The 13,957-nt window shown below is 45.0% G+C and overlaps 1 protein-coding gene and 1 long non-coding RNA gene across 2 annotated transcripts in view; both read right to left on the bottom strand.

Moving 5' to 3' along the window:
* LOC310834972 (uncharacterized protein) overlaps positions 1 to 13,957 on the bottom strand; it is a 202,108-nt gene that overhangs the window by 32,102 nt on the left and 156,049 nt on the right. The gene's annotated exons all lie outside the window — the stretch shown is intronic.
* LOC310835355 overlaps positions 1 to 13,957 on the bottom strand; it is a 300,425-nt gene that overhangs the window by 144,864 nt on the left and 141,604 nt on the right. The gene's annotated exons all lie outside the window — the stretch shown is intronic.

The following is a 13,957-nucleotide window of genomic DNA, read 5'->3' as shown; positions in this document are numbered from 1 at the left end:
GCCATTCTTCTCTGGTAAGGACTTTGTCTTCTTTCCATCTCTGGGATAGTAACATCCGAGCGGCTGTTGTTGCATACATAAAAAGGATTTTCTGCTCCTTTGGGATGTCAGTACCTATAATTCCTAATAAGAAAGCTTCTTTTTTTTAACAAAAGTATTTTAAACATTTTTTTTTTATTTCATTATATATCATCTCCCAGAAGGCTTTTATTACCTTACAAGTCCACCACATATGATAAAAGTACCTTCTTTTTCTTTACATTGCCAGCAGGTATTTGTACTTGTCCTATGCATTTTTGCTAACTTACTAACTTACTAGGAGTCAAATACCACCGGTACATCGTTTTCATATAATTTTATTTCAAACATGCCGTAAATTTCAAGTTTGTTTTCCACAACCTTTTCCAATATGCCATCTAAACATTATGTCCCAAATCCTTTGCCCAGTGAACTGACTTGACCTGTTCATCTTTTGTATGCCATTCTAAGAGCAAACTGTACATTTTCGACAATATGTTGGGATTATTTTCTAATAGATCTTTTTGAAATCTTGCTATCTCACAATTAAAACCTTTCTTATTGTCTTTTAAAAATATAATTTAGTTCGTGAAACTCTAACCAATCCATTAATAAATCCCTTATCGCCTCATAGTCTTTTAGTTTCACTTGGTGTTCTACTTTGGTTAACAGCTCTCTATATGTCAGCCAATTACTTAGAATCATAGAATCCTAGAGTTGGAAGAGACCACAAGGGCCATCGAGTCCAACCCCCTGCCAAGCAGGAAACACCATCAGAGCACTCCTGACATATGGTTGTCAAGCCTCTGCTTAAAGACCTCCAAAGAAGGAGACTCCACCACACTCCTTGGCAGCAAATTCCACTGTCAAACAGCTCTTACTGTCAGGAAGTTCTTCCTAATGTTTAGGTGGAATCTTCTTTCTTGTAGTTTGGATCCATTGCTCCGTGTCCGCTTCTCTGGAGCAGCAGAAAACAACCTTTCTCCCTCCTCTATGTGACATCCTTTTATATCACCCCTTAACCTCCTCTTCTCCAGGCTAAACATGCCCAGCTCCCTTAGCCGTTCCTCATAAGGCATCGTTTCCAGGCCTTTGACCATTTTGGTTGCCCTCCTCTGGACACGTTCCAGTTTGTCAGTGTCCTTCTTGAACTGTGGTGCCCAGAACTGGACACAGTACTCCAGGTGAGGTCTGACCAGAGCAGAATACAGTGGCACTATTACTCTCCTTGATCTAGATGCTATACTCCTATTGATGCAGCCCAGAATTGCATTGGCTTTTTTAGCTGCCGCGTCACACTGTTGGCTCATGTCAAGTTTGTGCTCAACCAAGACTCCTAGATCCTTTTCAAGCCAGGTGTCACCCATTTGTGCCTCTCATTTTTTTTGCCCAAGTGCAATACTTTACATTTCTCCCTGTTAAAATTCATCTTGTTTGTTTTGGCCCAGTTCTCTAATCTGTCAAGGTCGTTTTGAAGTGTGATCCTGTCCTCTGGGGTGTTAGCCACCCCTCCCAGTTTGGTGTCATCTGCAAATTTGATCAGGATGCCCTTGAGTCCATCATCCAAGTCGTTGATAAAGATGTTGAATAAGACCGGGCCCAAGACAGAACCCTGTGGCACCCCACTAGTCACTCTTAATAGGCATGGCGGGCAGAAGGTGGAAATTGCAGACCTTTCTCCAACCTTACCAGCTTCAATTTGCTAAGTGAAGAAGCTGGTTTAACTTCACTGGCAATTACAATATTGTATAAAGCTGCTAATAAACAAATATAACAACTGTCAAATTTCAAAGCTAAGTCTGTTGACCAGTGTGTCTGTTGAGACAGGGCCAAGCAGAAAAGTCAAGTTAAAGCAAAACAGAGTCACAGTGGGTAAAACCTTTTTGGTTGTGACTAATAAACTGAACTGAACTGAACAGTCTTGTGGCTTACAATATTGCCATACAAGCTTTTAAAGACAAGTCATGAAATCAAATGGCATCTAATGAAGTGAGTTTTAGTCAATGAAATTTTGCGCTGCACTAAATCTCTCATGGTGTTAAGGTGCCAAGAGACTTTTTGCAAAGCTTTGTTGAGGATGTAAGATCACAGCTTGACCACGTCTAAATGAATAGCCTCTGGATGTGGCCATACAGTAACGTCTGCCCAAGAGAAGGGAATCTTGTGTCTTCCTCTTTTTAAAAGGCTTGCACCAGTTCTCCCTGAGCCTCACATCACATTCAGACCGGGCTATGGGGAAGGGACTTGTACCACTGATTCCAAAATAATTTCATCTAATATATAGCAAGGGAACTTGCTGCAGTAACTGACAATTGTCCATGGAAAGAAGTGGCTTTTTTTTGCCTTCCTCGCTTGAACATGCTTCTGTTTGTATTTGAGGACTTGTCAATTTTGTTGGGTCTGTGCTGTTCAGGATTTCTCTTTTTATCTCAGTGGCACTTTGAGTCCTACAGATGCCAATGTGGCAGGGACTGGTTGAGACACATGGGAAAACCCAGGCAAAATCCAGGGATTCAGCACTGTGGTCTGAAGTAGATAATCTGCTGGGATTCTGCACCATGCTGAAGTAGATGCACTGCAGTTTCCCCCTTCCTGATCTTCTTCATTGTCGACCTGGTCTGGTGCCCTGAGCCAGGAGTGATGTGGATCTGTTCCTCTCTGGTTACCTCTGCACTGGGGCTTGGATCCTGTTTTATTTTTTATGATGACTCTCTCTGGGATCCTTCCCTGTAAATAAATTTATTTTTCAACAAAACCCTTTCATTGCTGACTCTTTCTTTTTACCTGACTGTTTCCAGATCCTTTAGTCTCTTGGAAGCCTCTTTCTCCCTTGGACTACCTAATGTAAACCACACAAAATGTCACTCTTTGTGGGAGTAGCGGCACCTGCCTCAATAACCCAAAGCCATGTTACTCTGGAAGGGTACCCCAATGCACATGCTCTGTATCAGGGGCCCAGGGGCGGGGTAGACTCATTCTGGACTGGGATACTGCCTGCAGCTAATGGCTCCTGGACAGCGGTGTCCCTTAATTTATTGAATAGAATTGATAAATTTCTCTGTGTCTGCCCCCCCCCACGTGCAAATCCTCTCAGTTCTCTGCAGTCATTTCCCAGATAGCGTCAGCCTGTGCTAATATTGCTAAAAAGTGGGGGGGGGGATGTCAACGGGAGAAGGTGATAAAGGGTTCCCTTTCTGCTCCCTTTCTCTGATGCAAACCATGCCTTCTTGATATCTCTCTTATGCCAAGTTGCTGTGTAATATGTAGTTTGTCCCTGTGGGGAGAGGAGTTATGAGGACTTTCTAGCTGTGGTTTTGCAGCTGATTCTTCAGCCAGGCATGGAGAGCAGAGGGAAACTATAGGCAACAAAGACACACAAACTGTTTTTCACATGGGACGCAGAGCTCTCACTACAGCTGCTCCTACCTTAGTCCACGTGAGTGTGACACAGCAATCAGGGCAACGGAGGAACCATGGGGTGGAAGCCTACCAGGGCCGCCCCATGACATTCTGCTATGGGAAGCCAAACAGCAAATGGCTTTCCCTTCTACAAGACATAGGAGTATCCAGGGCTGGCAAAGCTAGTTTGGAGCCGAAGGCAGAAAATTTCCTTTCCCACTCCGGTAGTAAAAATACAAAAAGAATTCATTAAATAACTAACCATTTCCTGCCATCGCCTGACACTCAAAATCAGCTGCCTGAGGCAGCTGCCTCAGCTTGCCTACTGATAGGGCTGACCTTGAGTGGCTGTCTTGTACACATGCCTGGAGTGATGTGGCAGTAGCAGTTAGAGATAGGCAGGTTTGTTAATTTCAGTTCTCTCGGTTTCCCATTTTTCTAATCTTAAATCCAGTTTCCTACATTTCTGCTGCAAGTTGAGCATAAGAAAAACAATACAACATCCTCGTGATAATTCATCAGCACACCATACACATTTTTGTCTGCCATTTTGACTAATGTACACCATTTTGGAAGCAATTTCCCCTAATATACATTTTAATTTTTCCCCACTAATATGTTCTTTTAATGCACACTTTACTGTAATATGTGCATTTTTGTAAATGCATTGCTTGGAGAATTACAAAATCTGGGTAACTGAATTCTGAAGGATACCTATTTTGGGTTACATATTGTTTTGGAGAGTGTGGATTCAATAGGTTTGTCTTCAAAGGCAAACAGAATCATTTCTTCCCCATTCCCAAGAGCAAAAACTCCTCAGAGTAGAACATGTAAAGGAGGGTGGGTGCTTCCTCCTCCTCCTCCTCTGCCTCCGTCTAGTCGGCTGAAGCAAGCAGGGCAGGAATGACGAAGATGGAATCATTGAGTAGCTGGATTACGCACACGCAGTTCCTAAAACAACTGACTTTGGGCCAGTCTAGAAAGTGTTAATTTATTTCTGTGTTGCTTTTCCACAGTGAGCTATGCCCAAAGCAGCTCTTTCTGCTTCTTCCTTAGCAAAAAGCTAAATATGCAGAATTGAAAAACAAAACACCTATGCTAAATGTGGCTGCATCTCACTGATTAACAGAATGCTGCTTCATTTTTTGTGAATCTCTATAACTTTGACCATTACACATTTCTTTCATGCCTTAATACACCTTGACTCAAGTATATATGCACAATGATCTAGGAGCTTTCTCCCATTCTGTGTATTTTCTTTGGCCAGAGTCTCTTCTCCCCCACACCCCCAAAAGGCCGAAGTTGGTGAGTTTGAACCCAGAGAGATGTGGCATAGTTCAGACAAACTGCTGCTCCTAAATTGCACCCAGCTCCCTATTTTGGCCACCTTGTCTGAGAGGCCTTTGCTTCTCCTCATGACCAAGGTGGCCTTGAGGAGCAGAAACCATCTACAGTAACTCTTGAACAACCTTCATCTATTGCAAAGGAAAAAAAAGTCGTGCTGTGTTCCCCACCACCACCTCAAAACCTAAAATTTCTTTCTCTTGAGAAGGGTTCCCTTTATATAATGGAGATGACACCTGAGGCAAGAAGCAGCCCTTAAGCAGCCTTGCTAAAGTTTCTTTCTCGGGGCCTAACTGACTCACGTTATCAGCACCCCAAGAAAAGCTGCTTCAGGAAGGGGTGATTGGAAGCGGAGAAACGATGAGGTGGAAGAGAGTGCCTGGACAGGTACTTAATGTGTGTCCTCAGTAGTGTTGCCAACCCAACACACACACACACACACACACACACACACAAACACACGTAAAGCCAGTCTCTGGATTTTCTGCTTTTGGACCCGTTTCCAGTAAGACACTGAGTGAGGCCTACCCACCCTCCTGTGCTTTTAGATGTGGATCTAGCATGAGTTTTTGTAGCAGGATTCACTCCAAGATGTCAAAAACTATTGGGCACTGCTTCTCCCCCCCAAAACCCCCTTGGGCTTTGCTGTTGGACTCACTGTATTTTTTTATTTTGAGATTTAGCAGCCCTAACACTCAGCCTGGATCGACCCGCAGTTGCTGCACTCATTTCCCCCACTTTGAAGTTTTAAACTATTGTGTTCTCATATTCACTGGAGGAAAGTAAGTCCTGTTGATTTCAAGTTTGCTCAGGTGGACTTGTGAAATTTATTGGTAGGCAGAAGTGCAGTTCAGTCGGGCTCCAGAATTTCAGAGGGAAACATGGAGCCCTTCAGATTAACACACACTCCAGATGGCGCTCCCCGTGCTCAGGGATGTGTGTGGCACAAAGGAGCCACAGGTCTTGCCACAGAGGATAGAGGCTAGCTGTCCAGAGCTGCACTCGGCATGTGCTTCCTGCTGCAGAGCACCACCCTAGAGGCCTACTGAGGTACATACAGTCATAAGACCCTACCCTAAGAACCAGCCATGGGTGGTGCCAAGACTGAGGAATACTATTTCCTCTCCCAGTTGCTACCACCTGCTATAAAACATGGCACCTGCATGGGCAGCACCCTTAAAGGGGTGAGGCGGGACTCTTGCCCTCCCTAGTCACCTCTCTTCAAAATGCCCTTCTAGTAACTGCTGACTGGGGAGGGTGCCGTGTTGAGAGGGTGGCTCCATCCCACACTGGTTTCAAACACTGTTGGGAATATCCATTGACTAGGGTCGCCATATATACCGGAAATTTCCAGTAATGTCTGGAGTGTGTGGGCTAAATTGGAGCCCAGGGGGAATTTTCAATTCATAGTAAATGTCCGTGATTTAGTTTTCCTCCCCTGATGGAAGCGGAAGTGCTGTGCAGTGGTCGCTTCCTTGTTGCCTCCTAGATGGCGAGTTCAGAAGTGTGCTTGCCATGCCACTGTCTGATTGCCCCAAAAGCCCAACAACAACAACATTTTGGAGCAACTGTGTCTGGATTTGTACCTCTTGAAATATGGCAATCCTGCCATTGACAGCACTTACATCTATCCATTGGTTTGTGTTGTTCATTTTTTAAAAATGTATGAGCTTATGGTATGCATGCCAAAGGCAGGAAACCCATCACTTACAAAATATGCCCTTTCATGTGTTAAAGGAACCTTGCTGTTGTTATTCTGGGGTTTGAGATGTCACTGCTACCAATGCTCTTAAAATATCCTACTTTTTATTTACAGTTAATTAGTCCTCTAGGGTTGTCAATACTCATTTGGGGCAAGACTCCTGTGCCTTTAAGCCGTGCAACCACCAGAAATTCAGTTAACGAATCTCCTTCTGGCCTTGCAGTTGCAAGACTGCAGGAGTCTTCACTTGCTGAACTTCTGTTTCTGAACTTCAATTGGCCATGCAGCTGTTAAAACCTAAGCGGAGAGGCCTGCCAGCAAATAGCAGAAAAGTTGGTAATCTTGGGCCTAATGAGTGGGTGAAACCCTCGCTCCTCCTCTTCCTTTCAACCAAGCACTCATTAGCTGTTTGCTTTAAAAGTAGCACAGATTTGTGGTTGCCATAGCCATTCTCTTTGTTCCTTAATGCACGCTGATCTATTTCTGGCTGACTGCAGTGTTGGCGGGATGTGGGGGTGGAAGCCAAATTTGGCTGCCAAGAGAAAGGCCTCTACTCTCCTGGGGCTCTCCCTCATTCCAGCACACCACCCCCTGGCCACCCCCAGCTCCACAGTCTACTCTGTCTAAAATCTTCAGTGAAGGAGATCTTCAGAGAGGTGGTGTAGCCCCGCGGGGAAGAGGCTCATTCAAATCTCATTGCATACCCTCCAAGTCTCCCTATTTCCCAGGGACAGTCCCAGAATTATGAAAGCCACCCTGGCTTCTGATCTGATCCTGTAACGTTCCTATTTCCCCTGCCAGCACTAGCGCTTGTCTTGAGCAGCAGTGGCTGTGAGGGAGCATCCTGGGGGCTCTCCAAGGTCTCTCCATGGCTACTGACCACTGCTGGCCTCCTCCCTTGGCCTCCTCCCTTGGGCAGCTTGTAGCGGCTGCTGGAGTGATGATAAATAACACGGGGGGCGGGGGGGGGGGCTTCCTGAGATGACATCTCATTGGCTGCTTAGGGATTACTTGCAAGGAGACTCCAGCTACCACTGGAGTGGAAAAGGAGATGGTGAAAAAGGCAGAGGAAAAGGGGTGGCCCTTCCCTTTGCAGCTGTGGCCCCCTCCCACCAGCTTCAGCCACTTGGCATGAACCCACAAACAGCGTCTCTGCAAAGAGAAAGGAGCCCTCAACAGAAAAAAAACCTCCTTCTCTACCATAGCCTGTGCCACACCAACACCTGTGCCCAGGACTCATTCCATGCCCACTGTGAATGAAACACTTCCAGTCACCCGTATTTTTGAATATCAGGTGCCCTGGCCTCTGGATGACCCAGCTGCCATCCTCTCAGGAGGTGGCTTTAGGTTGAGGTGGGGAACCTTCAGCCTTGAACCAAATACGGCCATTCTGCCCATGGGGCTTTCTTTGGCCCTTTGACTCTGGCCAGTGCACACCTGCTCCCTAGGCTATGCTGTCCCTCATTGGCCCCACTCACTGTCCAACAGGAGTGCTTGGGGCTGGCTTGGAATGTGTGCTTGGACTCACATCATGCCTCTCATTTGTCTGGATGGATCCATGGGACTGGGCAGTTGGGGTTGCTGTACAAACCTCCAACTTCTGCAAGATACATTTGAAGTGCCTGGCTTCCTCTAAAGAATCATGGGAACTGTAGTTTACTCCGCATGGAGCTGCAATACCCAGAACCCTTAGCAAACTACAGCTCCCAGGATTCCTTGGGTAAGCCATGTGCTAAACGTATGGGGTGGAACACGGCCGACTATATAAAGGTAAAAGCCGCATCTGTTGACCCGTTCATTTTTGCTTTTGGTTGCACCCACTTTTCTCTCTCCCCCCCCGCTAAGGGTGCCTCCATTTCTGCTACATTTGCTATCAGCAGGCAAGGCACCACAAGCAGAGCATTCCACTTTCTGACGGGCTCAGTAGCATTGGCATTTCTCTCTGGAAAGTGAGCACCATGTTCAGCCCCCAGGACCTCTTGCTGGCCCTCCTGCCACAGAACACACAGCTTCTACTAGAAAAGGAATTTGGCTCATTAATCCAGACCACACTGTGAAATTCATCCTGCATGCCCCCACCCACCTTCTGAGTTTGATCCTCATCCTTATCCTCTATGGGGCTGCCAGGTCACATTCCTGCAGTGGCAGCTGAGAACAGAACTGGCAGAGTTCAATCCCTGCCCAGCAGCTCTTATAGCAGGGGTGGTGGCAAGGGGGGCATGTGGCCCTTTCAGATGCTGCTGGGCTCCAGGCCCCACCAGCCCCAAGCAGCGTGGTCAATGGTCAGCGAATCATGGGACTTGGGACAACACCTAGAGGGCCACAGGTGCCCCATTTCTGCCTCACACAGGTGACAGGGTATGACTCTCCCTTCTGTCTTTGGTCCACAATTACCCAGCCCCCCAAATCTCCTCCTTTGTCTGGAGATTTCCTTCCTGGCCACAGGACATAGCTCCTCCTCTCCTGGGCCATGAGTGTGACTGCACCACAATCTTCTTTCTCCTTGGCTCAGAAGCACCCCATTGTCCCCAAGATTGAGGGGCCCCAGCATGCGTTGCATGTGCATGACGTCACGAACGTCTCTCAACACCGCACAGGTCAGTGCAGCCTTCTGCTAGGCTGCACCAGTTTCTGCAGCGCCCCTCAACACTGAGGTGGCCAAAGGCACCTCGGCCCCTTGGACTTGGCACACCTTCAGTCCCATGTCTTCACCAGGTTTTTCAGCCCACTTCCTACTCTGCCCCACTTCCTGTTTCTTTTAGACTTCCTCCTCCTTGGTAGGGTTGCCATATTTCAAAATGTAAAAACTAGGACAAGCAAGTTGCTGAGCTTGTTTTTTTTTTTTTTTTTTTTTTTTTACAAAACACCCAAAGACCACAATTTTTCACTTGACTTGCATAAAATCAGGGAAAGCGTTGCCTGGATTGTGGGATGTAATCCATTGGAACAGTCAAGTACTGTACAACAATATATTGAAAGAAAACTACTGGAAGTACAAGATACGTTGGACAAAAGATTGGAGGGGGTGGTGGGAGAATTAACAGGAAAAGTTAAAGATCTATCGGTAAGAGCCAAGGTGCTTGAGGACTCAATGAAAAGGGTGCAAAAAGACACAAAGGATAGTAAGAGGGACTTGGACAGGATTAAAGTAGAAGTTAAGGAGATAGGTAAAGTACAGGAAGAATTGTTGGATAGTATGGCAATGACCCAGATGAGACAGAATCAAGTAAACTTGAAATTTAGAGGGATCCCAGAGGAGACAAATGAGAACATAAGATTTAAAATGGTGAAAGAGCTGGCAATCTGGTTAGATAGAAAGGAAGAAGAGATAAGCTACTCGTTGGCAAATATTTTTCGGATAAAAACAAAATCAGCTAAAGCCAGGGGGAAAAGATTGCCAGGAGATGTATTAGTTATGTTCAATTCGATGGATATGAGAAACGAAATACTGAAACAGAATTATAACAAAAGGTTATATATTGGAGGAAATCCAATTATCATATACAAAGAGACTCCTTCGAGATTTCTTCGAAGGAGGGATGCTTACAAAAAATTAACTAACCAACTGAAGAAAAATGGGATCCTATATAGATGGGAATTTCCGGAAGGAATTTCATTCTATTTTAAGGAAAAAAGATTCAAACTGTCCAACTCTTCAGAATTAGAAAAATTTGCAAGAAGATATGAGAAAGAACTCGGAAAGATGGTGGTGGTGGTGGGGAGGAGCAGGGTGAACGATCGGGGAGTGGGGACGGAGGCGGAGAGAGTGGAGAAAGAGAGAGGGTGGCAAATTCAGGAGAAGAGAGGGAAGGAGAAGAGATAGACGATAAAAAACAGTAGATTTAATCTAGACTTGTTATCTTATTATTTGCATACAAGTGATGGCTCTAAAAGTTCTGACTTGGAACGTGAACGGACTCAACAATAAAAATAAAAGGAACCAGATTGTGCATATTTTACTAAAAAAGAACCTCGACTTAATTTGCCTACAAGAGACTCATGTAATAAGAAAGCATAAGAGAATTTTAAGCAATAAGAGATTAGGATTGGATTTTGTGGCTTCAGATAGAGTTAAGAAACGAGGAGTGGTCCTATATATAAAGATGAGGAGGTGAAGGAGGCCATGACTAAGTGGGCGATAGACATTGGATATAACATCGATTTTGAGAGGTGGTTGGAACTATGGAACAAGAATATGAGGTTTACGGCATGCACGGCACTAAAGGAAAACCTGTGGGAAATGATCTACAGGTGGTATCACACACCAGTGAAATTAGCGAAGATTTATAAGTTGAAGGATAAAAGATGCTGGAAATGTAGAGAGGTAGAAGGTGACCTCTACCATATGTGGTGGTCGTGTTGCAAAGTGAGAGGCTTTTGGGAATTGGTTTATAATGAACTGAAAAAAATCTTGAAATATACATTTCCCAAAAAGCCAGAAGCTTTTTTGTTAGGAATGGTCGGTAAAGAAATTAAAAAAGAAGACAAGATCTTGTTTCTATATGCTACGACAGCTGCAAGAATTATGCTAGCACAAAATTGGAAATTAGAAGTAATACCCAACATAAGTGATTGGCAGGTTAAAATGATAAATTATGCTGAGCTTGATAGAATATCAGGAAGATTAAGGGACCAAGACGAACAGAAATTTCATGATAATTGGAAGAAATATTTAACGTATATGGAATCTAAATCTCAGGTGACACTGGCGGGGTTGAAATAACTCTAACAGCGGGAAAGGCCTATGTAAAAGAGTTAAAAAGTACGCGACTATTTAATTTATTTGATACTTACCAAAGGAGTGGAGGGAAGTCCAAGGCTCAGTTGAGACTAACTCAGTTATGTATTTTATTTATGATTTGTGAAGTGGATATAATTTGTATAAGGTATGTGGTGGATTTTTTGTTTATGTTTTTCCTGTATATATGTCCAATACGAATAAAAAATGATTAAAAAACAACAACAAAACAACATTCTTTATTTCCCCAGAGTGGGCACAGGTAGTGGGCTGCTACTCCAGTCAGTGTAACTTCCTGTTCTGCTGGTCTGGAGCATCCTCCCCTGCATGTGACCTGGGAGATGGGCGTGGCCCTGGCTGACTCCATAAAGGAGCCGAGTCATGCAGCCATTTTCTCTTTCTTGATCTCTCTCTCATGCTGATCTCTTGCTGCCATTTTGTTCTCTTAATGTAATTTTGCTGTCTGCTGGTTCTTAGCCAGCAACACATGAGCTCAATCTCCATGTGAAATGAACTCAGTTTGTTATGTAACTACTAAGTAAAGCCTGCCTTTCAGGGATCAAATCGTGAACTGAAATGTGAGTAAACTTCTTGTTACTGTTAAGGAAAGACTCTTGTGTCTTTATTCTTTTAAGAGGGATCAAAGGGGACACCAGGAATAATCCATCTGGACAAGCCAAATTGGATTACTCAACTAAAGAGATTCAAACAAATCTGCAGACCAGCTTCCTACTATATTCCCTTGCTATATTAAGGGGAATCTGCTCCGCTACATCACTCACTCCTTCACTGGTGTGAGTGACGGAAGGATAATACTTATTCAATATATCCTTTCCTTTTCCCTTAACATTCCCAATGGATGTCAGTTCTGCCTTTGAAATTCTGGTAATGTCCGGGGAAATCCGGATGTGGGGCAGCCCTACTCCTTGGTACCTTCTGTATCCTTCTACCCCCCACCGCCCGAAGGCAAGCTGATCTTAAGAATTTAGAGATTTCATCATCTGAAGCCCCTCTCTCATTAGTCCCTTTCCTTGCCTCAAGTCTTGTTCTCAGCCTATCCTTTCCCCAGGTTATTCGTTCTTATTCCATTGCTTGCATTTGACCCTTCCTTTAGCCATCTTGCCCCTTGGCTCCCTGTCCTATACTTTTCTAGCACTCAGCCTGCCCTCCAAGGTTCTTCCTGTACAATATTTTTTAATTTGCATTCGAAGTGACAATTTCCCATTACCTCGCAGGGTTTGGCCTGCAAACCATGTCAGCATTGCTGTCAGGATTGTGATGTTGTGTGCCAGTGGACTAGCTGAGCCAAACAGAGGCTTCAGTGCTGCAAGCACAATATCCTATCAATGGCCATATTACAGCACTCTGCATTCTGGTGTTCCTGAAGAGCAGAAGGGTGTGTATTGAGACAGCATGGCCACACTGTTGCAGCAGAAAATGCATGTTCCCCTCTGAAATTATGCATAATGTGAACCCCTGGGGTGGCCATTCCTGTTTCTCCTGCTTCTGCCATAATGTTTTGTGAGTGGAGCATGAGACTTTTAATCTCGGGGTCGTGTGTTTGAGCCCCACGTTGGGCGAAGGATTCCTGCATTGCAGGGTCACATGGCCCCTTCCAACTCTACCCTTCTACGATTCCAACCTTTTCTGTCACCTGGATTTGGTGTGAGACTCATCTTCAATTGGTGAAGGAATCTCAAAGGACTTGAAATGATTGGGGAAATGATGGTGATGGGGCCACAGGATTAGCACTCAGCAACTGTCGGCTGTCTTCTGAGGAAGCTCAGCCAACTCTCAATGGTAAAAGATGGTCAGGTCTGGCTGACTCATCACCTTCCGACAAAGAGAGTCTACGGGGTTTGGCTGAGGCTAGCCAGAAGCCAGCCAGCGGAAAAGAGCATGGAGAAAGCTCACAAGAGTCAGGGCTCAAACCGCAAAACCCATTTTTAATGCCATGGCTCATAGTCCTGGGACATGAGAAATAATGCCCTTTGAGCAAAGTGCCTTTTTTTTGCCACTCAGGTAAGCACCATCTGTCCTTGTACGCCTGAGATCAGAAGAGAGGACATATAGGCCAGAGCATGGGATTGCTGGTAACGCAATGTTGGATTATCCAACAGGCAGACTAAGCATGTGTTTAGGGCATCAGAAAAGCAGGGGTACCAAACTCCCCCTCTCCACACACACAAATGAGATTTTTAAAAAATAAAATGACATTTGATATTTTTTTAAAAAACATGTGAAAACTCAGAACTTTGTTAGGCTTCCTCACACTCTCCTGGGCACCCTCCCCCCGTTTTCCTGCTCTCTTCCTGACACCCACCTAAACCAGGGGGTCTTCTGCTACAGTAGATCACAAGAATGAGGTTGCACGGGACCTAGATGCTTGTGCATTTTGGCATATGTGTAAGTTTTGTGTCATTTTGAAAAACAAAAATATATTTTAGGGGATTAGTATTGTTTTTATTTTTCATCATGAATTTGGGGACACCATACCCCTCCCCCAGTGCTGAGGGTCTCTAAAGGCCATGGATGCCTTGATCAGGGCAGGTCTCGCTCTCTCTCCTCTCTCCCGTCCAGCCCAGGAGGAGAAACTGGCCTGTTAATCCCCAAATGCCCACAAGAGGGAAGCATCTCAAGCTTAGTTTCTAAAAGCAACTTATTTTTTACTTTGGGTAAGAGGGATGCATTTCACAGCTTGCACAGGATGTTCTGTGTTGGCTTCCTTTCCAACCAACACACCCAAACACTCTCTG

This window comes from Podarcis gaigeae, assembly GCF_964106915.1.
Source record: "Podarcis gaigeae genome assembly, chromosome: 17".
In the NCBI taxonomy this organism is placed as follows: Eukaryota; Metazoa; Chordata; class Lepidosauria; order Squamata; family Lacertidae; genus Podarcis; species Podarcis gaigeae.
The sequence above is the reverse complement of the archived record's forward strand: the minus strand, read 5'-3'. Positions and strand labels throughout refer to the sequence as shown.